The sequence below is a fragment of the Panthera tigris genome, chromosome B2, assembly GCF_018350195.1.
Source record: "Panthera tigris isolate Pti1 chromosome B2, P.tigris_Pti1_mat1.1, whole genome shotgun sequence".
In the NCBI taxonomy this organism is placed as follows: Eukaryota; Metazoa; Chordata; class Mammalia; order Carnivora; family Felidae; genus Panthera; species Panthera tigris.
In genome coordinates, this window is record NC_056664.1 from 109,135,435 (window position 1) to 109,163,162 (window position 27,728).

Sequence of the window (27,728 nt, forward strand, 5' to 3'; positions counted from 1 at the left end):
TTTGTTGAATGAAAAAAAAACAGGCTGAGGAAAACTCAGCCACCATACTGGAGAGAGAAAAGGCTGTGGGTAAAGGGGCCACTACATATTTTATTTCATAAAATCAATCTCACAAGCAAATAACTAGAAAGAGTGCTTCCTCCTCTGATGTTCTTGGGAGTTCTCCCCATCCCCCCAATCCCATCGGAGGGGAGGGCTTTGAATTAATCTCACAAATCTGGAGAACACAAGTAAAACAACCCATTCAGCGGTGATAGCCTTGTGTGGGGGTCTGAGTGGACTGGCCCTCATGCCAATGGTGCAGGCACATTCCACAGGGATGAAAGTGATCTGAGACACCCAGCTAGAGCTGACAAAATCTAGGAGGCAGGTGACAAAGTGGTGACATGGTCAATGATGACAACCAAAAAGCAGTTCCAAGTTAATATCACATACAGAGACTTGTGCCAGCTTCACTCCGTATCACATTGTTATGTGGTAGAAACAAACTGCAGTGAGAGGGCAAAAAACAAAACAAAACAAAACAAAAAAACAACTCATTCCACAGATCTTCACTGTTGTGTAATGAGATTACAATGCAAAGGTTTGCTACCCATGGGAGGTCTTTGAGCAATTCACCACCCAGGAACCCAAAACGAACTAGATGAACTCTGCTTAAAACAATAAGCCGAAGGTTTCTGTATTGTATTACCTCACCAGGCAAAAGTGACGAGAAGAAATGGGAATATAAGAAGGAAATAGGTAAACTTCCTATGGTTACTTTCTCATGACACATTTCTCTTGAGCATTCATAGGTCAGCACTGTTTTATAATAACCTGCTTTTAAAATAGCATGACAGAAGCATGTGTAATTTGTGTTTAGTGACCTGAGAGCAATCTTTCAGTAAAACAGTGTGGTTAAGTGCCTGCCAAGGCAACCCTTGGTCTGTAATCCTCTAGGAAATAAGGGTGGAGAGTATTCCAGAAGTATCCATTGCTTTCTCTTGTTTATTATGGGAAAATCTATTGCTTAATGTGAAATTTTTTCTCTGTCTCAGAAGCCCCACTCTACATGCAAACCATGAGGTTCATATTTTCTTGCTCAAAAAGAGGGAAACAAACTCTTTTCCTTTTGCCAAAGCAAATTAGCATTTATGAGATTTATTTTCTTATGTATAGGTAGTAGCCCAGAACCACACCCCTCGCCAAATCTGCTTCTTGCGTAGCATGTCTCCAATGTTAGAATGAAAGAAAAAGTAGTGCTTGAAGATAAAATCTATTATCTTTTTCAAAATACACTGTGGCAGAAATGGATATCAAGTTTTAGAACAAGGTGAAGGTCTGAAAAAAATCAGGTTTTTTTTTCTCATCATCATGACTGAACTAACCTTAAATTCAACCAATTTGACCTTCTGCCTGTCACCTAGCCTTCCTGTTCCTGCCTCTCCCTTCTAATCTCCCTCCTTCCTTCCTTCCCTTGACAAATATTCATTGATGACCACTTACTCTGTGCCAGGTGGTTGTGCTAGGCTCCAAAGGTGAGAGAAAAAGAATCCAAAATGAATGAAAAGTTTTCTCTCTTATATTTCACTTTGTACACTCCTAAAATTTAAGTTTCTTCTAACAAGTAAGTATCACTTTCTTTAAGGTATCTTAAAAGAACTTTTTTTTTAAATTGTTTTTAATGTTTATTTATTTTTGAGACAGAGAGAGACAGAGCATGAACAGGGGAGGGTCAGAGAGAGAGGGAGACACAGAATCCGAAACAGGCTCCAGGCTCTGAGCGGTCAGCACAGAACCCGACGCGGGGCTCGAACTCTCGAACTCACGGACCGTGAGATCATGACCTGAGCTGAAGCCGGACGCTCAACCGACTGAGCCACCCAGTCTCCCCTAAAAGAACTTTTATAAAAAGTAATCATGTCATCATAAAACAGAGCTTGACAAATTTTTTCTGTAAGTCCAAACAGTAAATATTTTAGGCTTTGTAGGCCATATGGTGTCTGCTTTGTGAAAGCAGCCATAGACAATACTTAGAGAAATAGGTGTGGCTATGTTCCAAACAAACTTTATTTACAAAAACAGGTCATAGTCCATTTTTCATTTGCTGAACCCTGATCTAAAAAAATTGAGACAAGGCCCTGCACTCCAGGTAAACATAACCTAGTGATTTTTTTTTTCCAGTAACATGCATGAGACATAGTAAGCATTAAATTAAATATCAGAGCACACCGATCTTAAGGAAATTATTAACCATCTCTGGGCTTTAGCCTCCTGATTTGAAAATTATAATGGAAACGTAATTAGATATTCTTGAATGTTTTTTCAACTCTGAATTTTGCTTATGTCTCATCATACACCAACTCCTATCATGCAGCCAAACTTATCAAGAATAAAGGTTGCTTGCTAAAATTTCTCTGAGCAGTATATGCAGAGAACAGGTATCTCTTGCCCTTGATAGGATGGGAGTTGGCAATCTGAGAAAAGCCAATTACGAGTCCTGCTAAACAAATAGAAATAAGCCACATTTCATTTAAGAAGCATTTTTATATACATTTTCACATACAATCCTCATTACAAGTACATTGGCTAGCAAGAATAAATATTTCCTTCACCTTTCAAATAAGAAAAGAGAAGATTAGAGAAATTAAATGATTTGCCCATTGTCTTATATCTAATGCCTAGCCAGGCAGAACCTTATTCCCAGCCAAGTCCTAATTCAGAGCTCTTCAAACCATGCCAGACTCCTTCCAAAATACACACTTTGAATTACTTAAAAAACTGCAATATGAATGTGAATTGTTGGAATGGCAGCACAAAAATGACTAGTGAATTGCACCAATAAAGGTAAGTGTTTTGTAATCGAGTTCTATGAAGCAAGGAAACAAAACACAAGACAATAGAAACAACCTGTGATGAAGAAGCCACCCACAGTGCCTACAGTACCTGCAGCCCACACCAAAACACAAGTCTCACACGCAAGGATGAGGCATGCAGGTCAAGGAGAGCTTTCCTGTTTAGCCCGTGAAGACAGAGACACCCCCTTTTTATTTTCTGGAAGAAAGTAAAATGATAAAACTATTAATATCTTCCTAATTAAACATCTTCAAAATAAAAATACATTTACCAATTGTACATTTTAAAAACAATATTTTTCTATTAGTGGACTCAGAGCTTTGTTTATTCCAGATGACAACAAAAAATAAAAATACATTTACAAATTGTACATTTTAAAAATAATTTTCTTCTTTTTGTGAACTTGGAGCTTTGTTTATTCCAGATGACAACAAAAATGTCAATTATTTCCAAAAAACTGTATTTTTCATGATTTAGTTTTCACTTGTTTCTTCATGTTTTTCACACTCCATCTGGTTCTATGTATTCAATGTCCTTTTCCTTTTTGCCAAGTTCAAAAAAAAAAAAAAAAAAGGCACATGCACTACTCTGTGTCTTCAAAGCATTTTACAAACACTACCAAATTGGAATTCTTTATGGTTTAAAATTAGCTCCTTCTTATTTTTCTCATGAGCCTCTAAAATGCCTCAGCAAATGGGTTTTCTTCTGTTGTTTCAAAAAAATTGTTTACTTAAGTAAATATTATTTGTATGTCATTCAGCATGTATTAGAACATTTATATAGTCCAGGCTTTTAAGGAAAAAAAAGATTAAGAAATGGTAAATTCTTGTTTTTATTTTTCCTGTGAAGTTTAACATTGGTTTACCACATTCTATTGGTCAAGCACTATATGTTGACAGAAAAGGAAGCAAATCTCTACCTTTCAGGAAATCATGATTGTGGAGCCGGTCACATGAATACCTTATTTCACTAAAGGCAGACAGATGAATGCGAGCTAACAATGAGGATATCGAGCACTAATACTAAGTCCTTATTATGTGCAAGGCATTTTCTAACAGATCCTCACACAATTAACTCAATTAATACAACTACAGGAAACAACAAAGTACTCTGAAGTTATGGTATGGGAGATAGAAATTAATTTCAACTGTTTGACTAATTGGCCAAGTTCGTAGGCATTTTAAAGGGTTCTCAAACCATTTTTCTTTCATTCCTTCACACAATGGTCTTATTAGCTATGTTTATGCCACATTTTTCTCCCCCCCCCCCCCTTTAAATGTATAGTTCACTAAAATCTCCTGCTATGGGCTGAATAGAGTCCCTGTCCAAAATATTCATATGGAAATCCTAACCCCCAGTGATTCTATTTAGAGATAGGGCCTTTAAAGAGGTAATTAACTTAATCTGAGGTCATTAAAGTGGGCCCTTATCCAACATTAACAAGTGTCCTTATAGGAAGAGAATATTTGGTCACAGACGGGTACAGAGAAGATTGCTACCTACAAGCCAGGAAGAGAGATCTCAGATGAAACTAGCTTTGCTGACACTTTGATCTTTGCTTTGTAGCCTCCAGAACCATGAGAAAATAAATTCGTATTGTTTAGGCCACCCAATCTGTGATGCCTTGTTAAGGCAGGCTGATCAGACTAAGTTGTATATGTTTCTAACATGACTTTTCATCATATTTACTGCTATTTTATTTATGTCTTGTATTTTAAAATGTTTTTATTTATTATTTTGAGAGAGGGAGAGAGAGAGCAAGCAGGGGAGGAGCAGAGAGAGAGGGAGACACAGAATCCAAAGCAGACTCCAGGCTCCAAGCCATCAGCACAGAGCCCAGAGTGGGGCTCGAACCCACAAACTGTGAGATCATGACCTAAGCCAAAGTAGGACTTCTAACCTACTGAGCCACCCAGGCGCCCCTATGTCTTGTATTTTTGAAATAACCCTTTATAAAAAGGACATAGCATTTAAAAATTAAAATTGAAGGGACGAAAACGAGACCCCATAATGGCATTACCAGGCCATCAATACGTTAAGTGACCTTAACCCACTCCCATGGAAAGGGCAGTTAGAGTCACAGGTGATACATCACCTCTAGATGTATCGTCCCAGCCCTGATGGTAGAAACAAAAGCTTATTTGTCCTTTAAAAAGTGTAAATAACAAATAGATAAAATTCACACACCATAAGAGAGCATTTATTTAAGAGTTGGGAAAAGAAACCAGATGGTCTCCTGTCCTTTTCCACTCTATTCTTAATGGTAGTTCCTATGATTTTGAAGACTGTGTGCATTTTTCTAAAACATTACAATTAGTTGTTAGAGTGGCACAGACCAGGAAAATAAATACTTTAAGAAAGATTGTATAGAACCCAAAATCACATAAACTATTATTAGAATTATTTTTTAATTCGGAGCACCTACTGGGGCAGGAGGGAGCAATTAAAGGTTCATTCTTGTTTACCTTGGACTCTCAGAGTCTTCAAATTAAACATTCTCATAGCCTAGATTCTGAGATTTGGGCCTGCACAGAAAGTACAAAATATATCTGCTTAGAATTCAGAGGCTTCTTTGACGAAAAATATTATTAATAGATAATATTATACTGCTTATTTTTTCTATGTCAAGCCCCCCTGCTCACTATGAACAACTACTGCTTCTCCTGCCTCTTCCTTGGCAGAGGTTTCAACTCCTACCCTCTGTCCCTGATAACTTACTTGCAAGGCACAGAATACAGTACAGTTCTGAAACATGCCCGAAAGGAAACACTGTGCATGTGTGTGTGAGTGTGCACGTGTGTGTGTACATGTGTGCCTCTGTTGCTTTCACTTGCCTGGAACATTTTAGCTCCTTTCCTCTCCTTTTTAAATTAAAAAAAATTTTTTTTTCCTCTCCTTTTTAAAAATTTTCCTGGAGAGTATGTTTTTAATTATTATTAATTATAAACTTTTTTGAGTTATAATAGACCATAAAAGTACAAACATTCAAAATTTATTTTTTTTTAATTTTTTAATTTATTTATTCATTCAAGTTAGTTAACATACAATGTAGTACTGGAATCAGGAGTAGAACTCAATGATCAATCACTTACATATAACACCCAGTCCTCATCCCAACAAGTGTCCTTCTTAATGCCCATCACCCTTTACCCATCCCCTCACCCACCTCCCCTACAACAACCCTCAGTCTGTTTTCTGTATTTAAGAGTCTCATGGTTTGCCTCCCTCTCTATTTTTATATTATTTTTCCTTCCCTTCCCCTAGGTTCATTTGTTTCTTAAATTCCACATATGAGTGAAATCATATGATGCTGTCTTTCTCTGCCTGACTTATGTCACTTAGCATAATATCCTCTAGCTCCATCCACGTTGTTGCAAATAGCAAGATATCATTCTTTTTGATTGCCGAGTATATGATATACATATGTGTGTATATATGTGTGTGTATATACATATTCATATATATATTCATCAGACGGTGGACATTTGGGCTTTTTCCATAATTTGCCTATTGTCGATAGCACTGCTATAAACACTGGGGTGCATGTGCCCCTTTGCATCAGCATTTTGTATCCTTTGGATAAACACCTAGTAGTGCAGTTGCTGGGTCGTAGGATAATTCTATTTTCAATTATTTGAGGAACCTCCATGCTGTTTCCAGAGTGGCTACACCAGTTTGCATTCTCACCAACAGTGCAAAAGTATTCCCTTTTCTCCTCATCCTTGCCAACATCTGTTGTTTCCTGAGTTATTAATTTTAGCCATTCTGACAGGTATGAGGTGGTATCTCATTGTGGTTTTGATTTGTATTTCTCTGGTGTTGAGTGACATTGAACATCTTTTCATGTGTCTGTTAGCCATCTGGATGTCTTCCTTGGAAAAGTTTATTCGTGTCTTCTGTCCATTTATTCACTGGATTATTTGTTTTTTGGGTGTTGAGTTTGATAAGTTCTTTATAGATTTTGGATACTAACCCTTTATCTGATATGTCATTTGCAAATATCTTCTCCCATTCCGTTGGTTGCCTTTTAGTTTTGTTGATTGTTTCCTTTGCTGTGTAGAAGTTTTTTTATCTTGATGAGGTCCCAATAGTTCATTTTTGCTTTTATTTCCCTTGCCTCTGGGGACATGTCAAGTAAGAAGTTGCTGCAGCTGAGGTCAGAGGTTCCTGCCTGCTTTCTCCTCTAGGATTTTGATGGCTTCCTATTTCACATTTATGGCTTTCTTCCATTTTGAATTCATTCTTGTGTATGGTGTAAGAAAGTGGTCCAGTTTCATTCTTCTGCATGTCTCTGCCCAGGTTTCTTAACACTATTTGCTGAAGAGACTGTCTTTTTTCCACTAGATACTCTTTCCTGCTTTGTCAAAGATTGGTTGGCCATACATTTCTGGGTCCATTTCTGGGTTCTGTATTTTGTTCCATTGATCAGTGTGTCTGTTTTTGTGCCAGTACCATACTGTCTTGATAATTACAGCATTGTGTTACAGCTTGAAGTCTGGAATTGTGATATCTCCAGCTTTGGTTTTCTTTTTCAACATTACTTTGGCTATTCAGGTTTTTTTCTGATTCCATACAAATTTTGGAATTGTTTATTCTAGCTCTGTGAAGAATGCTGGAGTTGTTTTGCCAGGGAGTGCATTGAATGTGTAGATTGCTCTGGGTAGTATAGACATTTTAACAATATTTGTTCTTCAAATTCATGAGCATAGAATGTTTTTCTTTGTGTTTTCTTCAATTTCTTTCCAAAAATTTCTACAGTTTTTGGTGTACATATTTTTAAAAATTAATTATCTATTTAATCTAGATTTACAAATTTATTTCTCTGAAGTTGATTTTTTTCCTATAATTTTTCAATCTGTTATGTATTGTCCTTGTTTCCCTTTTCATGTCTACAATTATCTGTACCTTTTTATCTTGATCATATTTACTAAAGTATCATATTAATCTTTTCAAACTACTATTTTTTGTTTTTATTCAATTTTTCATTTTTTATTTTCTAGTTAGTTGGTTTATGCTTTCATTTACATTAATCCTTTTTTCTATTCTGTTCATTTTGTTCTGTTTTCCTGGATACTTGTCTTAAAAGCATAGATTATTTATTTTTAATACTCTTTTTAAATAGATACACTTGGAGCACATGGGTGGCTCAGTCAGTTAAGCGTCCAACTTCGGCTCAGGTCAGATCTCACAGTTCATGAGTTTGAGGCTCTGTGCTGACAGCTGGTAACCTATAGCCTGCTTCAGATTCTGTCTCCATCTCTCTGCCCCTACCCTGCTCACACTCTGTCTGTCTGTCTCTTTCTTTCTCTATCTCTCAAATATAAAAATAAATAAATAGATAGATAGATAGATACACTTAAGTTCATACATTTTCTTCTCAATTTTGCTTCATATTCCAGTAGATTTGTTATATAACACTTCACTTATTTATTTAGCTCTGAATAGTTTGCAAGTTCCATATTGATTTGCACTTTAACCTCATAGTTATTTGGTTGTGTGTATGTGTTTGTACACACGTATGTGTTTAATTTCCTCATATATGGAGATTTTTTGAGTAGCTGAATTTCTTGTAATTGTTGATGAATAAGTAAATGCAGCCTGTATAATATCACCTTTATGGAATTTGCTGACATTTTCATTGTGGTGTAACGCATGATAAATTTTTGTGGCTGTAGTCTGTGTGCTTGAAAATGATATTAGTTTTGCATGCATGGTACAGGCTTCTTTGTACAGCTACTCAGGCTGGTTAAGTGCATTACACAACCCCTCCATACCCCTTCTTATTAGTGGGTGGTTTCTTGGTTGGTTTCCGTGAGAAGGATGTTCAGTCTCTCACTGTGATTATGAATTTGCCCACTTTACTCTGTAGGGCTATTGGTGTTTGCTTTACATAGTCCCCTTTGTGGTGCTCCAGCTAACCAACTTGTTGGTTGCCCACGCCTGTGGGCCGTAATATCTATGACTGAGGTGATGAAGCAGGCTTGCTCCTTCTCATATTCAGTGACAGAAGTTCTCTTGCACATTTTGCATTCTTTTTCTTTCAGGATTTCTTTATATGTTCTAGTTCCCTGAGAGTCTTTTTTTGGTTTTGAGCATTACACATGTATAAAGTTGGTTTTTAGCTTTCATATGGATTTGGTGAAAGATGTGGAAGGAGAGGCTAAATAAAGCATCCGTTCATTTCAATCCTTTCAAGATAGAGTTCAAGAGTTACTCTAAAATGCCTTTGATGGCCTTTCTCTTCCATTACTCCAGGCTCCCCTCTGATCATGCCACTCCTTGTCCCAACTTTGCAATGCCACCAATCTTGTTTCGGTTTCTCAACACAGAAAGCTCTTTCCAGACACAAGAATTTTACACATTGATTTTCTCTGCCTAGAATTTCCATTTGCTCTATAATTTACCTATTAACCATACCTATCCTTCAGGAATCGGGTTCAATGGCACTTACTCAGAAACTTGCTGGATAATCTAATATAACTCAGTTCTACTTTCTTCCAGTACCTACACTTTTTTCAGTAGTATATTTCAAAATCTTATTCTTTTTTAGAGGGGGGAGTGGGAAGAGAGAGAGAATCTTAAGCAGGCTCCATGTTCACCATTAATGACCAACACAGGGCTCTATCCCACAACCAAGCCGAATCAAGAGTCAGACCTGAGCTGAAATCAGAGTCAGATGCTCAACCGACTGAGTCATGCAGGCACCCCCCAAATCATATATTTTAAAAAATCTGATTGTTTACTTGTTTATTTCTTCTTCCCAATTAGTTTCAAACCCTAATTGTACAGAGACTATATCCATTTGTTCCTCACTATATTCCTATGCAGAGACAGGACCAGCAATATAGTAAGTCTCAGAAGAATGTTTGTTGAATGAATGGGTGCATATTGCCCTCAAATAGTAGCACATTTAAGATTGAGGAAGGATCACAAGCACTAATAAGGTTAAAATTCCACATAGGATGCATTCCATCTTAAAGAGATGTACTTACTCTGAGAACTTAAGAAAATCATGAAAGCTACAAGTTATAAAGTGCCAGGCATTTTATATTCATTATAGCTAATCTTTATAATAACACTTACATGTACAGGGGAGTAAATTGAAGATTTGGGAAATTAACTAACTTATTCAAGATTGAGTTATCCATAATAGCAGAGCTAGGATTCAAAACCATATGTGTTTCTTTCTAAAACTTGTCCTTTCTTTACGTTATCATTCTATGCACCATTAGGTAACATTTGGTAGTCTAAGAAATAGTATTAATTTTATTTTGAAAGCAATTTATTTTAAGGAAATAAAGTGATATTTTCAGCTTTAAACTTAGATAAGTAAGCCAAATATAAAATGTGATTATCAATTTAGACTCAAAAAAATTTAAATAGCTAAATAAACACTCAAAGATATCCCTGCAGACTAGGTCTTTAGACTCTTGGGGCAGAACCTCTCTAACAAATTTTATTGAGTCAATTTACCAAAGTGAATAGACATGACCACAGGATTTAATGGGAACAGATAAGTGCCAGTTTTTATTTCTCCATTAAGGCCATGTGGATGGGCTACATTTAATACTTTCCTCAGTCTAAACTGCCATGCATTAAAATAACAGCTCAAGTCAATTTGGGCCAGTTTTGTCACATAAAGCTGATAAACATCTGAATAATTAGATCAAATATCTGGATGATTGGTGACATCTGTAATTGAACTGATGGAACACTTGAGTATTCTAGAAACAAAATAAGAGATAGCTTTGCCTTACTCACTAAGACTAGAGTGAGAAAATAAATAGTTGTCTTTAAGACCTTTATGCACCTGCCTAATATCCTAAATGTGCCTCATAAGGAGATGAACATGATGTGTGTGTGTGTGTGTGTGTGTGTGTGTGTGTGTGCGTGTGTGAGACAGAGACAGAGACAGAGACAGAGACAGAGAGAAAGAGTGTGTTTACATTCTTATCATTCCTAGAGGGGATTTGTTTATTTAGTTTCTGCAGCTGAATTTTAAAACAAAAATGAAGAGAACAACTTGGAAAGATTTTTATGAAAAAAAATAGATTCACTCCACCCTTATTACAGCATTATTTTTACTTAGCAAGTTTTCTAATAGTTTTGCAATAGAAGCAATAAAGAAAAGGTATAAAAATCTAGAACCTAATAAATTACAAAATTTCAGAAAGAAAAACCTCAGTAATGTTTAAAATATCAATATAAAATATACCCACTAAGAAAAATATGAGATGACAAAACCTTTGAAATAAACACATAAAAGGAGAAACTGAAATACCTTTGAGTGTCTCATGTAAAACCCAACACCTCAATTATTACAATAAAATATACCAAAAAGCTTACGATATAAGAATTAGCAATTGTCTTAACTTAATTTTCCTCATATTGAATTAAAATAACTTATATTTTGTTTCCTAAAATACTGCTTTTGTAAATTTATTTCATTCATCTGTTTGAATTTTATTCACTTTTGAAGGTATTCATTCCCAGTATAAAGAAGACCACTGTATCTTCCGTATGTGGGGCACATATGAATAGTATTCATTAGGTTTGTTGGAAACAAATAGAAACAAGCATAAAATGGCAATTAAGATCATGGGTCTGCAGCTAAATATTTATCTATTTAAATCACACATGCAAAAGACATATAATCCATGCATAAAAGATGCCTCTAATTTCTATTTGGAGAGTTTCTTTCTATCAGAAAAGTTAGCTAATCTATCTGTGCCTCTGTGTGCCTCACTGACAAATAAAAATAACGATATAACAATAATACAATAAGGTCATTTAGAAATTAAATTAGGTAGTATACACAAAGCAATAGTACCTGACAGTGAGAAAATGCACAAAGCCATCAGGAAGGAAAATAATTCACTGGTGTATTTCTAGTAATAGTTTTGTAAATTGGGCTTTATAAATATATACTGAAAGTTCCAGTGTACGTAGAGCCATCTCTTTCACAGAGACAAGAATGGAAGGAATTTAAGCAAAAGACCACAAGGAAGAAGATGCAAGGAATAAAGAACAGGAAATTGTATTTTTTTCTGTAGTGCTAAGGGCAAAAAAAAAAAAAAAAAAAAAAACACTAATCTTTGTGATGTGCTGCCCTGAACATTTTACAAACTTGATCTTCATGCCTTGATATCTTGTTTTTTCCCCCCACACTTATCTCATGAAACTCAGTGATCATTACAAATCAACCCTTTCTCTGGTTTCATCTTCAATGTCCCCCTCTCCTTGTTTCCCATTCAGTATTTGACAAAATAGTTTGACCTCCACCTCTCTCCATTCCTTTTGCTTAGAGAGTATGACAGCTTATGGATTTTTTTCCTTTATTCATTTCTCCTCCCACTCTTCTTTCTCCTTGCATGGTATTTTTTTTCTTTCTTCCCCACCGCTTCTTGGACATTTTCCAAGGTTTTTTTACACTAGATAAATGCGATACTGTGAAACACCAACCCCAGTATCTGATATATGAAAAGTGGTCAACAAATGTAAGTTCCCTTTGTTCTCTGACACTTCTTTTCCCAGTGATGTCATCAGTGTTCCTGACTTCAGTAATCACTTCCATATAGATGAGGCTTAAACTTCTGTTTTCTACTGACTTCTCTCCTCAGATCTACTTTTCTGTTCCTACCTACCTGCTGAATGACCGGCTATTAATCTCAATTCTTCCTTTCCCTGCTCTTGTCCACATATCACTACCCCCAACTTCTGCGCAAATCCTCCAACTTTTTATAGTCCGGGTCATTTATTTTGATCATTCTCAAAATATCAGAGATAACTTTCTTTGTTCTCACTTTTAAAAGTCACTGGGTCTTAGAGGATCTATATTCAAAATATCTAACACACTCATGTCCTTTTCTAAATTCTCAATATCACCTTACTAGTTTGACTGTAAGCATTCACACTCAGGCAATTTAACAGACTGAAGAGCATCTCAGTCCAAATCTCTACTCCCAATATTTTGTTGTCACTAATGATACATTAATCTTTCTATAAACGTGCCTGGAGTATTTCTTTGATTATGATCATTCTTTTAAAAAAACACTTTAAACATTCTCCCATATTCAAACTCAATACCTTTTGTAGTAGTTATCAGTTTATGTTTGTAGACTTATCTCTAATGATTTTAATTCTTACTCTGTGTTATAGCAAAGCTACATGACTAAGAGCTCCCTGCTTCTGCCTTGTCCTTTCTTACCCTGTCTCCTTCCATATGAGATTTTTTTCCCCCACAGTCATTGTTGATTGGCATTGAACCTATAATGTAAGACTCAGAGTATGTATCATTTTCTTAAATGAGTGACCCTATTCAATTCTAAGGCTTCAACAACAGGAAACATATATAACACAGCTTTTTGTTGTTTAAAGTCTCTACCGTAATGCTCCGCATCTTGTAAGTAAAATATATCTGATGAGTGTAGGGACATATTTGTCCTTAAGCATATATGTATGCTATCACTGTGTTTTAGAATAAAGCGCTTCGAGAGAAGGGGCTTTGTCTTATATTTCATGTTTCATTTCTCTACGGTTCCCAGAATATTCCAGAAACACCTAAAAGAAGGGAAATAAATGTGATTTTATTTTGGTTGTTGGTTTTGAAGAGAGCAGATAGTTATATCTCTCAGATTGAAATATGAAATAACCACTAGCGCGGTCAGAATGAGCCATTTCCAGAGGCCTAATTTGAATGATCAGAAATGCAATTTCAGCAACAGGAGCAGGAACCACTGTAACCACAACCAGATTGGAGCAAAATATGATAGGTCTTGCCCTCAAAAAAACTCAGCACTTGTGATTAAAAAAAAAATCTAAATAGGCCAATAAGAGAAATGGTTGGAGAGGAGAAAAGAGTCACTTAGTGCTGCTGATGACTTCTTCATCAGCGGATGGAATGTGGGGGATTCTGAACTGCAGCTGGTGCTGATAGGGGCTTAAATATTCATGTCAGCCTTTCAAGAAGGGATCCACTAATATTTCCCCCCCATAATCTTAGAGATGAATACAAGTAAGTAAACGGGAAAGAAGATTTCTATTTTCTGGCACACTGAATACAAATGCTGTCGCTGTGTTTTGATAGCAATCTAGGGAAATGTCTCCACTCGCTCTTATCTTGGTGATAAGAAGCTTTTATGAGGTGATTGACAATTCATTTTTTTAGGATTTATTTTTTCCATTTTCTTCCCTTTTTACTCTCCTTGGGTATTTAGTCCCTGACCAGTTCTACCAAAATAACAGTTTGAGAAATAGTTTATTGAATAGGAGTTTTAGCAAAAAAAAAAAAAAAAAAAAAAAGTCCTAAACTCAAATCCCCAGCTCCTTCTTTAGGATAACATAACTATAAACAAAGTAAAAAATAAATACAAACAAAAATTACAGTAGCTTCTATTTGTTGAACACTTACTCTGCAACAGCCACTATGTGAGAACTGTGTTTTATTTTTTTTTTCTCCTTTACTCTTTATAACAATCAGGCTTGTGAGGCAAGAAACTTAAGCTTCAGAAAAGCTTTGGTTCCAATATTGTGACTGCAGAGCCTGTGTTCCTCATCCCCGTGGTTTGTCCCTCTGGCTCTACACTGCTGTACCTTAATTAACCTCTATGAACTTCAATCACATTGGTAAGCAGGGTCTAGCCATAAGTCTTACTGTAATCCTCAGTTTTGTGCATATTTTACTCCATTAGAGAATTATTTACTTCACTCTGTACTGATTAGACCTGGATTGTATTTGATACTCATGAGCAATAACAAAAGTAAAATGAAATGCAAGTTATTGGCTCCTCTAAAAAGGTTACTTAAGTAAAAAATTTGGAGTACTTAATTTTAATCAAAACTTGCAAAGACCATATAAATATTATAGTAATGTGTACTCACAAAGAAAAATTTTCCTTTGGGAAAGGTAAATGGTTAATTAGAGATATTTAGTTAGTTATCATAATTTGAATCCTAAGAATTATTAAAACTGTGTATGTGATAGTTAATGTTGACTTTTCTTGGCCTATGTGCCAAGATATCTGGTCAAATATCATTCTGAATGTCTCTGTGAGGGTATCTTCGGATGGAATTACATTCAGATTGTCCACCATTAGGTGGGTGGGCCTCATCCAATCAGTTGAAGGCTTGAATAGAAAATGTCAATCTTCTCTAGCAAGAAAGAATTATCTATCAGATTGTCCTCCTGGTTCTACAGGACTTGAATTGCAACTATTTCCTGAGTTTCCAGCCTGCTGTCCTTCCCTATCAGATTTTAGACTCACCAAACCTCCAGTCATAATAAAAATCTCTCTCTCTCTATCTCTGTTTCTGTCTCTATTTCTCTCTCTCCTGTTGGTTCTGTCTCTCTGGGGAACTGTTCTCAGTATATTCTGTTAGAGCAATACCATTTATACTTGAGGAAAAGTTTCATCACTATTTTGAAATTTTGAAATCTCTGCATTACCATCAAAATGTTGAGATGATACTGGTTATTGAAAGAACAGAAAGAGGGGCGCCTGGGTGGCGCAGTCGGTTAAGCGTCCGACTTCAGCCAGGTCACGATCTCGCGGTCTGTGAGTTCGAGCCCCGCGTCAGGCTCTGGGCTGATGGCTCGGAGCCTGGAGCCTGTTTCCGATTCTGTGTCTCCCTCTCTCTCTGCCCCTTCCCCGTTCATGCTCTGTCTCTCTCTGTCCCCCGCCCAAAAAAAAAAAAAAAAAACAAAAGTTGGAAAAAAAAAAAAAAGAACAGAAAGAAAGAAAGAGACAAAATGAGAGCTGTTAGATGCAGAAAAGATTGCATTTTTAAGGACCATTTAAGTAGTTCAAGTTATTCAAATTCTGGTTAATGGTGACAAAGGAGTTTCCATCAAATATAAAAAGAGTGATTAATACACTTCTATCATTTGCTACTTTTTATGAGATCAAAGTTCTTTACAGATTGGTCACTATCAAGATTTCAGAGAGGTGGTCATTTAAGTTTTTGATTAGAAATTTGGTGAAGACACTTCAAACACAAGTTCTAAAATAAAAGTTATATCCACGTTTGCAAATTCAAATTCCTTAGCTGGAAAAAATTGAAAAGTGTTTTATTTGAAAGTATAACACAAAACTATTTAGTTTCTTTCCTAACACTCTGTATTTTACTTTTTACTGTAATTATATGACCTAAAAATGTATTTTTTTTAAAAAATCAAGATCAATGTAGACTCCCCAACCCCCTCCCCCAATTTATCCCTGTAAGTCACATAAATATTATGATTTGTGATGTGTCATAATATGAAAAAAGTTGGAAGCACTCTTGAAAAGAAAAAATAGAACTGGATTTTTTTCTAATGGCAATAATCATTAAACTTTATAAAACCAAAGGGCATTAGAGATTCTGCTCATCAAATTGCATCTACGTGGCTTTGCATTCTGTAGCAGGAAGTACTTTAGATACTCTTCAGACTTTAAAAGGTTTCAGATACGATTGCCTCCTTGCAATGAACAAAAAAAAGCAAGACTAGACAAATGGAAACTATTTGGAAAGTTGTTGCAATAAGCCAGGAGAGAGATGATGTAGTCTGAATAAAGATAGTGACCATGGTGATAGAGAAAAGCAGGAAGCTTTGGGAGATATTTATTAATTAGAATCAATAGAATTTTGTATTGATTTGATGGGAGGAGTCATGAAGAAGGAGGGGGGGAAATCAAGGTTTCTGGCTTGAGTACTACAAATTGGCAACAGTCCCTATAAAGAGCAGTCTGTTACCTGAATATGGGGTAGAACTACATTGTCACTAGTCCTTACCCTCTTCATCCTCAAGTGTCTGGTTCTCTCAAAGACACTAAGGAACACAAGAAGACTGTCAGCTCTTTGACATTTTCTTCACTGATCAGAAAAAGAATGGAATAACTTTTACCTTCTTCACAAAGTCCCACAGGTCTTTCCAGAATTCTGGATCAGGTAAAGACTTTAAAACTATGAGACCTAAGGGCGCCTGGGTGGTTCTGTTGGTTAAGCGTCCAACTTCTGCTCAGGTCATGATCTCACAGTTCATGAGTTCAGAGCCTGGGGCCTGACAGCTCAGAGCCTGGAGCCTGCTTCAGACTCTGTCTCCCTCTCTCTCTGCCCTTCCTCTGCTCGTGTTGTTTCTCTCTCTCTCTCTCAAAAATAAATAAACATTAAAAACAAATTAAAAAAAAAACCTATCAGACCTAACTTTAAGCAATTATAAGGTGCCTCCTGATAAAAACTTTCTTTCACTTAAGTGAGAGCTTACTCTTTAATTATTACCACCAACCCCCACTGCAATCTGTATTGCTATCTTTTGTTTTTATTCAGTTAAGGAAATGGAGAGATCCACTGTAGTCTTGAGTGATTTTCTGCTTCAGGAAGGCAAAGGTATTAACTAGGCAGTAAGAAGTAAATCAGAACACATTCAAGATGAGAGAGGCCTTGTAAACCATTTGATGTACCTTCTTTAATCTATAGGCAGGAAAACTGTGGCCCCGGGGGTGAGGTACAATGGGCTGAGACCAGGGAAAGATACAGAGCAGACTACAAAAGATTACTAGAAACATAAATGTAAATGAATTAATGAGTCAAATCAATTTTCCATCTCAACTACAATATTTCACCAAAACTCAGGATGCTGTCAGTTGTAAAGCATGGGGGAAGAAAACCTACCAATTAAACTATGACAAAATACTAAGTAGCGTCATTGTAGGATACATCCCAATTCGAGATTTGTTAGTGTTAAAAATATATGTGTCTTAGAATTGATGAGCTCCAAAAGCAAAGCTCCCAAAAATCCTACGATAGCGAGCGGCATTTCTAACCTACTTTTAAAAGTTAAGAATCCTTGGAACACTAAGATACACAATGAGAAATTTTATACATGGCCAACCCCCCTCCAGGATTTGGTCCTGCCACAGCTGAATCAGGAAAGAAAGAAACAAAGTGAGAGAAACAGAAAGAGAGAGGAAGGGAGAGGAGGAGAGAGGAGGAACAGATTATAGAATGGAGGAACAGATTATACACAACTTTATTCTCTAAAAATTCTTATTTTTCTTGTATTATAGAGAAATGGACTCACAATTCTGTGTTTGGGCTCATTCATAACTTTGTTACAAGAAAAAATTATAATAATGTATAGTTATTTATTCACATGCAATGACTATAAACTATAGTTCGGAAAGGGTCACAAACCACAGAAGTTCTGCCTTCTGCTTTATTTCAAAGCTTATAGCATCATTTGGGACAAGACTAAGTAACTCTGGAAACACTTAGACGGTATAAAATGCACACTTTTATTTTGTAAGCATTCGTTACATGAGTCATTAGATAAATTTCTTCTTCTAAGTAAATTTATCAAATTATTATTAAGTCATAAAATTTTAAGCCAAAAATGAATAAAGAAAGCACATGCTCTAAATTAGAGGAAGGAGGAAATAAGAAGGTATGGGGTGTGGTGAAATGCATAACCATGTAAATGTTATCCAGCTTTCTTAAATTGGATTTTTTTTCTTTTGAGGTTAGATTCTTGCATAATATGTATGGAATAACTTTTTCAGGAGTGTAATTAGAAATGCAGTATGAAAACCCACCTTCTTGCAACATGGCATTACTTACTCCTAAGAAAAATAACATAATATCAAAGCATATGTTTCACTTTAAGTTGCCAGATCACTTGAAAGTTTTTTTCTAACAGACTTAATATGGCTGGGAAAAGCGTATTTCAGATTTGACATAAGAGATTATCACACATCTACTCATCATGTTGTACCTAGGTGGCCTTTGAGTTTCCATGCTGAGAGTTTCAATGCTGAGAAGTAGTCTTCTTATATTTCAGAGTTTAAGAGCTTTTAGAAACAGCAATCTCGCTGAATTCTTGAAAGAACTTGTTATACACTTAGAAAATTATATGGATTTTTGAAAATTTTTATTTTAAATTTATTTAATCTAAAAAAAATCGTTCACCCATTTTCCCCACCCCCACCCCACCTTTTACATACACCAATCTGTTTTCTCTATCTATAAGTCTGGTCCCCCCTCCCCCCCCCCAGATTCCACATATAGGAGATATACAGTATTTGTCTTTTTTTTTTTTACAGTATTTGTCTTTATCAGACTTATTTCACTTAGCATAATGCCCTTAAGGTCCATCTGTGTTGTCACAAATGGCAAGATTTCTTTCTTTTTTATGACTGAATAATATTACATTATATACGTATATTATACACGTATATATATACCACATCTTCTTTATCCATTCATCCATTGATAGATACTTAGATTGTTTTTATTTCTTGGCTAATGCAAATAATGCTGCATTGAACATGGGGTGCATGTATCTTTTCAAATTAACATTTTGTTTTCTTTGCATAATTATCCAGAAGGGGGATTGCTGGATAAATGGTAGCTCTATTTTTAATTTTTTGAGAAAACTCCATACTTTTTTCCATAGTGGTTGCACCAATTTACATTCCCACCAACAGTGCACAAGGTTTCTCTTTTCTCCATATCTTCACCAATACTTGGCATTTTTTGTCTTTTGATACTAGCCATTCTAATAGGTATGATGCGATATTTCATTGTGATTTTGATTTGGCCGTCCTTGATGATTCCTGAGGTTGAGCATCTTTTCATGTATCCATTGGCCATCTGTATGTCTTCTTAGGAACACTGTCTATTTAGATTTTCTATCCATTTTTAAGTCAGATTATTGACTTTTTTGCTATTCTGAGTTCTTTGTATATTTTGGATATTAACCATTATCAGATTTATGATGTGCAATTATTTTCTATCATTCACTAGGTTGCCTTTTTATTTTTGTTGATGGCTTTCTTTGCTGCCCAGAAGCCTTTTAGTTTGAAGTAGGCCCACTTGTTTATTTTTACTTTTATTGCTTTTGTTTTCAGCAGATCCAAAAATATCACTGCCAAGACCTATGTCAAAGGGGCTTTTCACCTATGTTTTCTTCCAGGATTTTTATAGTTTCAGGTCTTACATTCATGTTTTTAATACATGAGTTAACTTTTGAAATGGGTAACAGTCCAATTTCATTCTTTCACATGTGGCTGTCCAATTTTTCCAACATCATTTACTGAGAAGACTGTCTTTTCATCATTATACATTATTGCATCTGTTGTCATAAATTAACTGACCATATATACATGAGTTTACACCTGGGCTTTCTATTCTTTTCCACTGATCTGTGTGCCTGTTTTTATGCTACTATTGGGTTTTTTAAAATTATTATTATGGGTTGTAATATAGTTCGAAATCAGGGAGTATGATGCCTCCTGCATTGCTCTTTTTTCGTAAGACTTCTTTGGCTATTCAAATCCTTTGTGGTTTCACAAAAAATTTAAGATTATTTGTTCTATTTCTGTGAAACATAGCATTGAAATACTGATAGGGAGTGCATTAAATCTGTAGATTTCTTTGGTAGTATAGATATTTTAACAATATTAATTCTTCTATTCCATGAGCATGCAATATCTTTCCCATTATTTGTGTATTCCTCAATTTCTTTCAATAATGTCTTATAATTTTCAATACACAGGTCTTCTCCTTTGTTAGATAAGCTTATTCCTAGGTATTTTATTCTTGTTAAAGCAATTATAAATGAATTGTTTTCTTAATTTCTTTTTCTTATGGTTTGGTATCAGTGTAAAGAAATGCAATAGGTTTTTGCGTATTGATTTTGTATCCTGTAGCTTTACTGAATTTATTAGCTCTAACAGATTTTAAAAAAATTATTTATTCTTGAGAGAGAGAGAAAGAGAGAGAGAGAGAGAGAGAGAGAGAGAAAGATCATGAGCAGGGAAGGGGCAGAGAGAGGGAGACACAGAATCTGAAGCAGGCTACAGGTTACCAGCTGTCAGCACAGAGCCTGATGTGGGGCTTGAACTCACAAACCTCAAGATCATGACCTGAGCTGAAGTCAGACACCTAACTGTATTATACTACAGTATTATACAGTTATGTAAGGTATAACCATTGGGGGAACTGAGTGAAGGGTACATGATACTTCTCTATTCTATCTTTGCAACTTCCTGTGACTCTAACTTTTCTATATCTATATCTATATCTATATCTATATCTATATCTATCTATATGAGAATCAATGAGTAATGGCGATGGATAAGGTTGAAACATGTTCAGTAGTTAATGACATTTGAGTTTGTGTGTATGTGTGTGTGTGTGATCATACTTAATTTATCTGGCTATTTTGATTAACTTCAAAAAAGGGAATGAGATTTTTTATACCTACTGAAAGGGACATGTGCTGAAAAGTTGAGGAACACACTTCCCATTTTATAGAACCATAGTACCAAGTGCAGTTTTTTTCCCAGTCTACAAGGCGGAGTGGAAGTGGAGCACAGATTGTTGCAGTGCACAGAGCTGGTGACCGGGAGTTACAGTGAGGAAGACTGAACCACAGTGAGTTAAGCTAAGCCACACTGGTCTCCTGGCTGTGCTTCTTAGGTCATCTTGGTCACTAGTAGAATATTGTTGCACACTATCATACTGCTCCTTTAATGTATGGGACTAATACTTCTGGAAGAATATTTTTAAGTTAACTCTACCCCCAATGTGGGGTTCCAACTCACAACCCCGAGATCAAGAGTCGCATGATCCACCAACTTAGCCAGCAAAGCACCCTTAAAAGAAGTTCATTAAAGTAAATTCAATTCCTTTGCAAGTATTCAGTTGAAATAAATTAAAATCTTAAGTAGAAAATTATAACTACCAAAATTATCTTCAGCACCTACTACACAGTTCACTTCACATTCAGGGCTGAGGACAGTGCTCCTGAGCTTTGTCCTCATGAAGCTTATTAAAAAACACAGAATATGAGGGGCACCTGGGTGGCTCAGTCGGTGGATCGTCCGACTTCAGCTCAGGTCATGATCTCACAGTTTGTGACTTTGAGCCCCACATTGGGCTCTGAGTGGGCAGCTCAGAGCCTGGAGTCTGCTTCAAATTCTGTGTCTCCCTCTCTCTCTGCCCCTCCCCCACTCATATTCTGTCTCTTTCTCAAAAATAAATATTCAAGAAATTAAAAAAAAACAACACAGAATATGATGGAAATGAAGACTAAAGTCTAGACATGTACAAATGCAATTAAACATCTTTGGCCTGATGCAAAGTGTATAATAGACCTGAAGCAAGAAGAAGAAATATTTCTTCATATATAAAGGTACTTCTGAAATTATGTATTGACAATTAGAAGATAAGAGTGAAAATATAAAAAAATTACATCGACATATAGAAAAGAGCATCAATGGGTTTTGCAAAAGGCTTGTAAGACATAGTTGTTTTTTTTACATCTAAGCTTATGAAGTTATTTTATACATGTTTGAAGAAAAATATAAAACTTATTTTTAGGCCAAATGTTCATGAACAAAAACGTTTAATAAACCAGGTATTAGAATTTGGGCTGGAAGTATTAATGTTATTTTAGTTTTTGTGAGTGATTTCCAGGACCACTTTGACAAGTTAAGGATGATAGTAAGGAATAACTACAAATTATTACAGGTTTTATGACATAATTGATAGTGTTTTCCAAACTTAAAGCCTAAGCCATGTATCTATGAGTGCCAGATAAGTCTCTCACTTTATTTCAAAGTCCTTCATAGTAGTGCTTTAAAAGATCTTATAGCAGTAGACTCAGTAGTTAAAATTCATACTGTCTGTGTCACACTTACGAGGCAGAAAATAATTCATGGCTAGACATCCCAAATTTCAAGTCAGGTTCTTTCCAGACACATCTGTGCACCAAATGAAAATGCAAAGCATTTCATTGCATAGTACATCATTTGATTGGAGAATAAATGGAAGATTTATTCCTAATAGTTTCTTTTGCTGTTCACATTTAAATACATAAGATAAAATGGAAAGGAAGTTCTGGTTTGGTACTGCTTTCTTTCATTACAATCACCAAAAGCAGTGATCTATAGTTCTCCCCCCAAAAGAAGAAGAAGAAGAAGAAGAAGAAGAAGAAGAAGAAGAAGAAGAAGTCATCACTCGTTCAGCTAATAGTAGATAAACATTTAAAATGTTTATCTTAGGGGCACCTGGGTGGCTCAGTCGCTTAAGCATCCAACTTTGGCTCAGGTCATGATCTCACAGTTGATGGGTTTGAGCCCTGCATCAGGCTCTGTGCTGACAGTTCAGAGCCTGGAGCCTGCTTCAGATTCTCTCCCTCTCTCTGCCCCTCCCCCACTTGCTCTCTCTTTCTCTCTTTCTCTCAAGAATAAACATTTTTTAAAAAGAAATTAAAATTTTTATCTTAAAAATGAACACTCTTACGTGAGTATATGTCTTTCCCAGTGAACTTTGTCTTATTCTGTATACTAACCATCCTTGCTGTTGAGTAGAAAACTTGCAAAATTTCTCCTACATACCTTAATCTTTACCACCATTTAAAGAGAAGAAGAGGGGCTCCTTGGTGGCTCAGGCAGTTAAGCATCTGACTTCAGTTCAGATCATGATCTCATGGATTGTCAGTTCAGGCCTCATGTAGGGCTCTGTGTTAACAGCTCAGAGCCTGGAGCCTGCTTCGGAATCTGTGTCTCCCTTTTTCTCTACCCCTTCCCTGCTCACATTCTCTCTCTCTCTCTCTCTCCCTCAAAAAACAAAAAAACAAACAAAAAAAATTAAAAAAACCTAAAGAGAAGAAGAAATTGTGATAATAGCTTAATCTAGCAAGTTTGAAACAGATCCACGAGAATAAGTGTAAAGTGTAAGATAATTAAAAATTACATTGAGTAAAGAAAGGAAAAATATTGTCTGTTCTGAAATTTAAGACAAGATGGGAAATGAATTTTTAAAGCTTTTGATTTTGAAAAGTTATAAACAGGAAGTTGCAAAGATAGAATAGAGAAGTATCATGTACCCTTCACTCAGTTCCCCCAATGGTTATAACTGACATAACTGTAGTATAATATGAAAACAAGAAAAATTGACATGAGCACAATGTGTGTGTAGTTCTATAACATTTAATCACATGTGTAGATTTGTGTAATGACCACCATCATCAAGACACAGAACTATGCCATCACCACAAAGATCTCTTTCTCTTGCTATCCTTTTATAGCACCCTTCTGCCACCATCCATAATCTCTGACAACCACTAATTTGTTCTCCACCTCTATAATTTTGTCATCTCAAGAATGTTATATAAATGGAATCATACAGTATGTGATACTTAGAGATTGGGGTTTCTTCTTCTTCTTCTTTTTCTTTTTCTTCTTCTTCTTCTTCTTCTTCTTCTTCTTCTTCTTCTTCTTCTTCTCCTCCTTCTTCTTCTTTTCACTCAGCATGATGCCCTCAAGATTCATCCAAATTGTTGCATTATGAATAGTTCATTCCTTTTTATTAGAACAAATATGCAGAACTGCCAGTGCTGGTTGTATGATAAGAGTATGTTTAGTTTTTAAGAAAACTAAGCTGCTCTCCGGACTGGCTATACATTCTCACTAGTAATTGTGCAAGATCCAGTTTCTCTGTATCCCCTCCTGCTTTTGGTATTGTCACTATTTTTACTGTAACTGTACAAATAGATGTGTGGTTATATCTCATCAGGGTCTTAAACTGCATTTCCCTAATGCTAATGATTTTTAACACCTTTTCATGCATTTATTTCCATCTGTATATTTCATCAAAAGGCCTAAGTCTATTTATTTTAATGTATTCATAGGACACCAAACGATATTACACGATACCAAGTAATTTCTTCAAATAGTAAATGTCGTTATTAATCAAAAAAGCTAATTTTCTGACTAAGGCTCCTTTGTGACATAATCCAAGGTATTGTATAGAATAAAATTACAGTGCATATACCATCCTATAATTAATAAACATTAATTAATGTCTAAAAATACTTTCAAAGCAGTAAAAAAGTACAAAAATATAAAATCCCCAAACAAAATGAATCAAAGAAAATAATCAAATACTCAATGTTTTCAAAATAATTTAAAAACAGTACATAAGCTTATAATTGTAAGAGAACAAAGGAAAGGCTTATAATGATGCTTTGTCTGAAAAAAAAGCATTTGTACAGAATGATATGATATAATGTACATATTCATAATAATCAGAAGGTGAGAAAGGATAATTATTTAATATATATTTCTAAATAGGATTATTTTTTAAGTAGCTTTCTTTACACTTGTTTTTACTTCTTAACAACACAAGGAAAGCTACCAAAAAGTCTTGGTATTATATGATAAGTAGACTTATCACAGGGGAAATAAATGTCGACATGATAGTTATTGAAGCTATATTTTGAATGCAGTTGATAATTCTCCTGAATCATTGAATTTACTTGGGTGAAAATATTCATTCTACCAACATTTATTAAGCACCAACTGTATACCTTTATTAAGCAAGTACTGTGTAAGGCTCTTGGAATTCATGGGAAATAAATATTCTCTGATTTTAAGAGGCTTAAAATATAGTAGGGAGAAACAGAATTACAAAAAGCTTAAGTGCACTAATATTTCCTTGAAATGCTAAAAGAAAAAGGAATGAGATCTTATGGTCCAAGATAGTTAACTCTCTGAACTTACAATAAAACTATTCTGAATACTTATTTGATAGAATTTACTTACATAGCACTTTAATTTCTAATTTATTTTCACTTAGAAATTTCAAATTCATGAAAATTACATAGAAAAATGGGAGATGAAAAGATGAGAGTTTATAGCAACATTCTGTACCTAATAGTTATGAATTGTATTATTTATTTTCGCTCTATTAATTAATCCAAAAGGTTTGATTTGGTTCTGGTTAATGGAAATGCTATGTATATCTGTTGTATACTATAAATATTTACATATTTCCATTATTTAATAATTAAATACTGTATAAATTCCAGACTGTACGTGTGAGCTAATATAGTCACACATTAAAATGTGACATAGTATCCTAATATTAGAATTCATGTATGAGAATATGAATGGTCATTTCTCATAAATTTGATAGTGTTTCCCAGAACTGAAGACTCCAAGAAAAAAAAAAAAAAAAGTACATGCATAAAGTACTCTCTATAGACCTGGAGGGATTTTACAGGAAAATAATGGGAAGAATTGTTTCTAATTCCACTCAGGACTGAATACAGAGACATGAAAGAAAAGACGCTATTTGGATAGAAGATTTCTTAAATGCTTCAAATTTGAAAGGGATAGACGAAGTGTGTTAAAAATATCCACCACTCTGAAAAATACTTGAAATAGAATTTTCCTTTTATAGGTCTAATAGCCAGGAAAATGGGCTGGATTCCTTCTCAAGGTCACTCTAACCTCTAAGGAATCTATGTCTTCTCTTCAGTAAGAACAGAGCCTCCTTCTCTCTTACCTCCATCCTGATCAGGCAAGGTAATTGGCATTCTGTGATTGCTTTCTTAATGCTAATACTACAATAAACAGTGCCATCTACTGACTAAATTCTATAATTGACTACTTCTCAGAATAGTAAATACTCATGTTTGTTATCTGTGTTTACATGAGTCACGTGTTATATTATACTTATTTAAAGCTACCAGGAATGTATATATCATCTATCTTGATCTTCCTGTTTTTTGTTTTTGTTTTACAGATGAGAAGGTTGAGATCCAAAAAGATCAATCAATTTGCCCAAAATTTTGACAGGTGTTTTTCAGTGAGCACCACCATGAACTAAACCCTGGGAATAGAAAGAAATTTAACACTTTGGAGGTGGAAATCAATCTGTAAAGTTGTCCATCCATTGGGGAAAATATGTGACAAATATGATTAATGACAAAAGTATGAAATCCATATAGCAAGGCAAGTTGAGAAATAGCTGATGTAAAGTTTTAGGAGAAGGAAATGCTAACATATAGTTTTAAGTTAAAAAAATGAAAGAAGAAATACTAAATTAAGGTTATTTTGTTCTTCTCTTTTTAACAGAAGGTTGAAACTATTTGTGGATTGTTACAGAAGCTTGATTTGTTCTCAAAAATGTATGATATATAAAATCAACTCATTTTGCTTTAAGATGTCTCCCATCAATGCCAACCTTTGGATCAAGAACTAAAAGAAATATATCCATATTATATGTAATCTTTTTTTTTTCAACGTTTTTTATTGATTTTTGGGACAGAGAGAGACAGAGCATGAACGGGGGAGGGGCAGAGAGAGAGGGAGACACAGAATCGGAAACAGGCTCCAGGCTCCGAGCCATCAGCCCAGAGCCTGACGCGGGGCTCGAACTCACAGACCGCGAGATCGTGACCTGGCTGAAGTCGGACGCTTAACCGACTGCGCCACCCAGGCGCCCCTTATATGTAATCTTTAGCTTTATGGCAATTAGGATGAAACAGAGTCAACTCAATGAAAATGAGTTTTTTAATTGTTTCATTTTTTCATTATTTTTCATTATTTCATTTTTTCATTATTAAGAACTGAGGCATGGTTGGTTTGTATCTGTGCCCAAGACATAAGGTGTATCTACAACTATTAGATCACATCTAAATACTACTTTCAAATGGGTTTATAGTTGCACTCTTTGTAGCATTTTAGTGCACTATGTCCTACGCAAGCAAAGGATTCAAATATTTATGGGATGGAATCCCGAGCATTCTATCTTCTTATTTAAGGCAGGAAGTTGTCAGGTTGATACTTTTGATTATTACAATGGACCCAGGTATTTTACTGTTGTTGATTTTAGGACAATACAAGCTCATACAAAATATATGAGAATATTAAAAATATACATCAAAATAAGAACCTTAGTGTTAACCAGTAGTAAAATAAATCACTTTGGAAAATATTTCCAATCATCATACTCAAATTTTGTCCTGATATCTCCCATCTTCTAAAATTGGAAAAAAACTAAAAGCACTGAAAACCCAACTTTGACTTTAACTTGAGACCATGAGAGCATATAGGGTTTCAGAA

The 27,728-nt window shown here is 35.2% G+C and overlaps 1 long non-coding RNA gene across 1 annotated transcript; it reads left to right on the top strand.

Annotated features, from left to right (window-relative positions):
• Positions 1-628: 628 nt before the first annotated feature.
• LOC107179299 lies at positions 629-26,841 on the top strand. Its single transcript, XR_001509888.2, has 3 exons — positions 629-741; positions 26,062-26,186; positions 26,407-26,841. It is a non-coding gene; the product is annotated as an uncharacterized LOC107179299 (long non-coding RNA).
• The last annotated feature ends 887 nt before the right edge of the window (positions 26,842-27,728 follow it).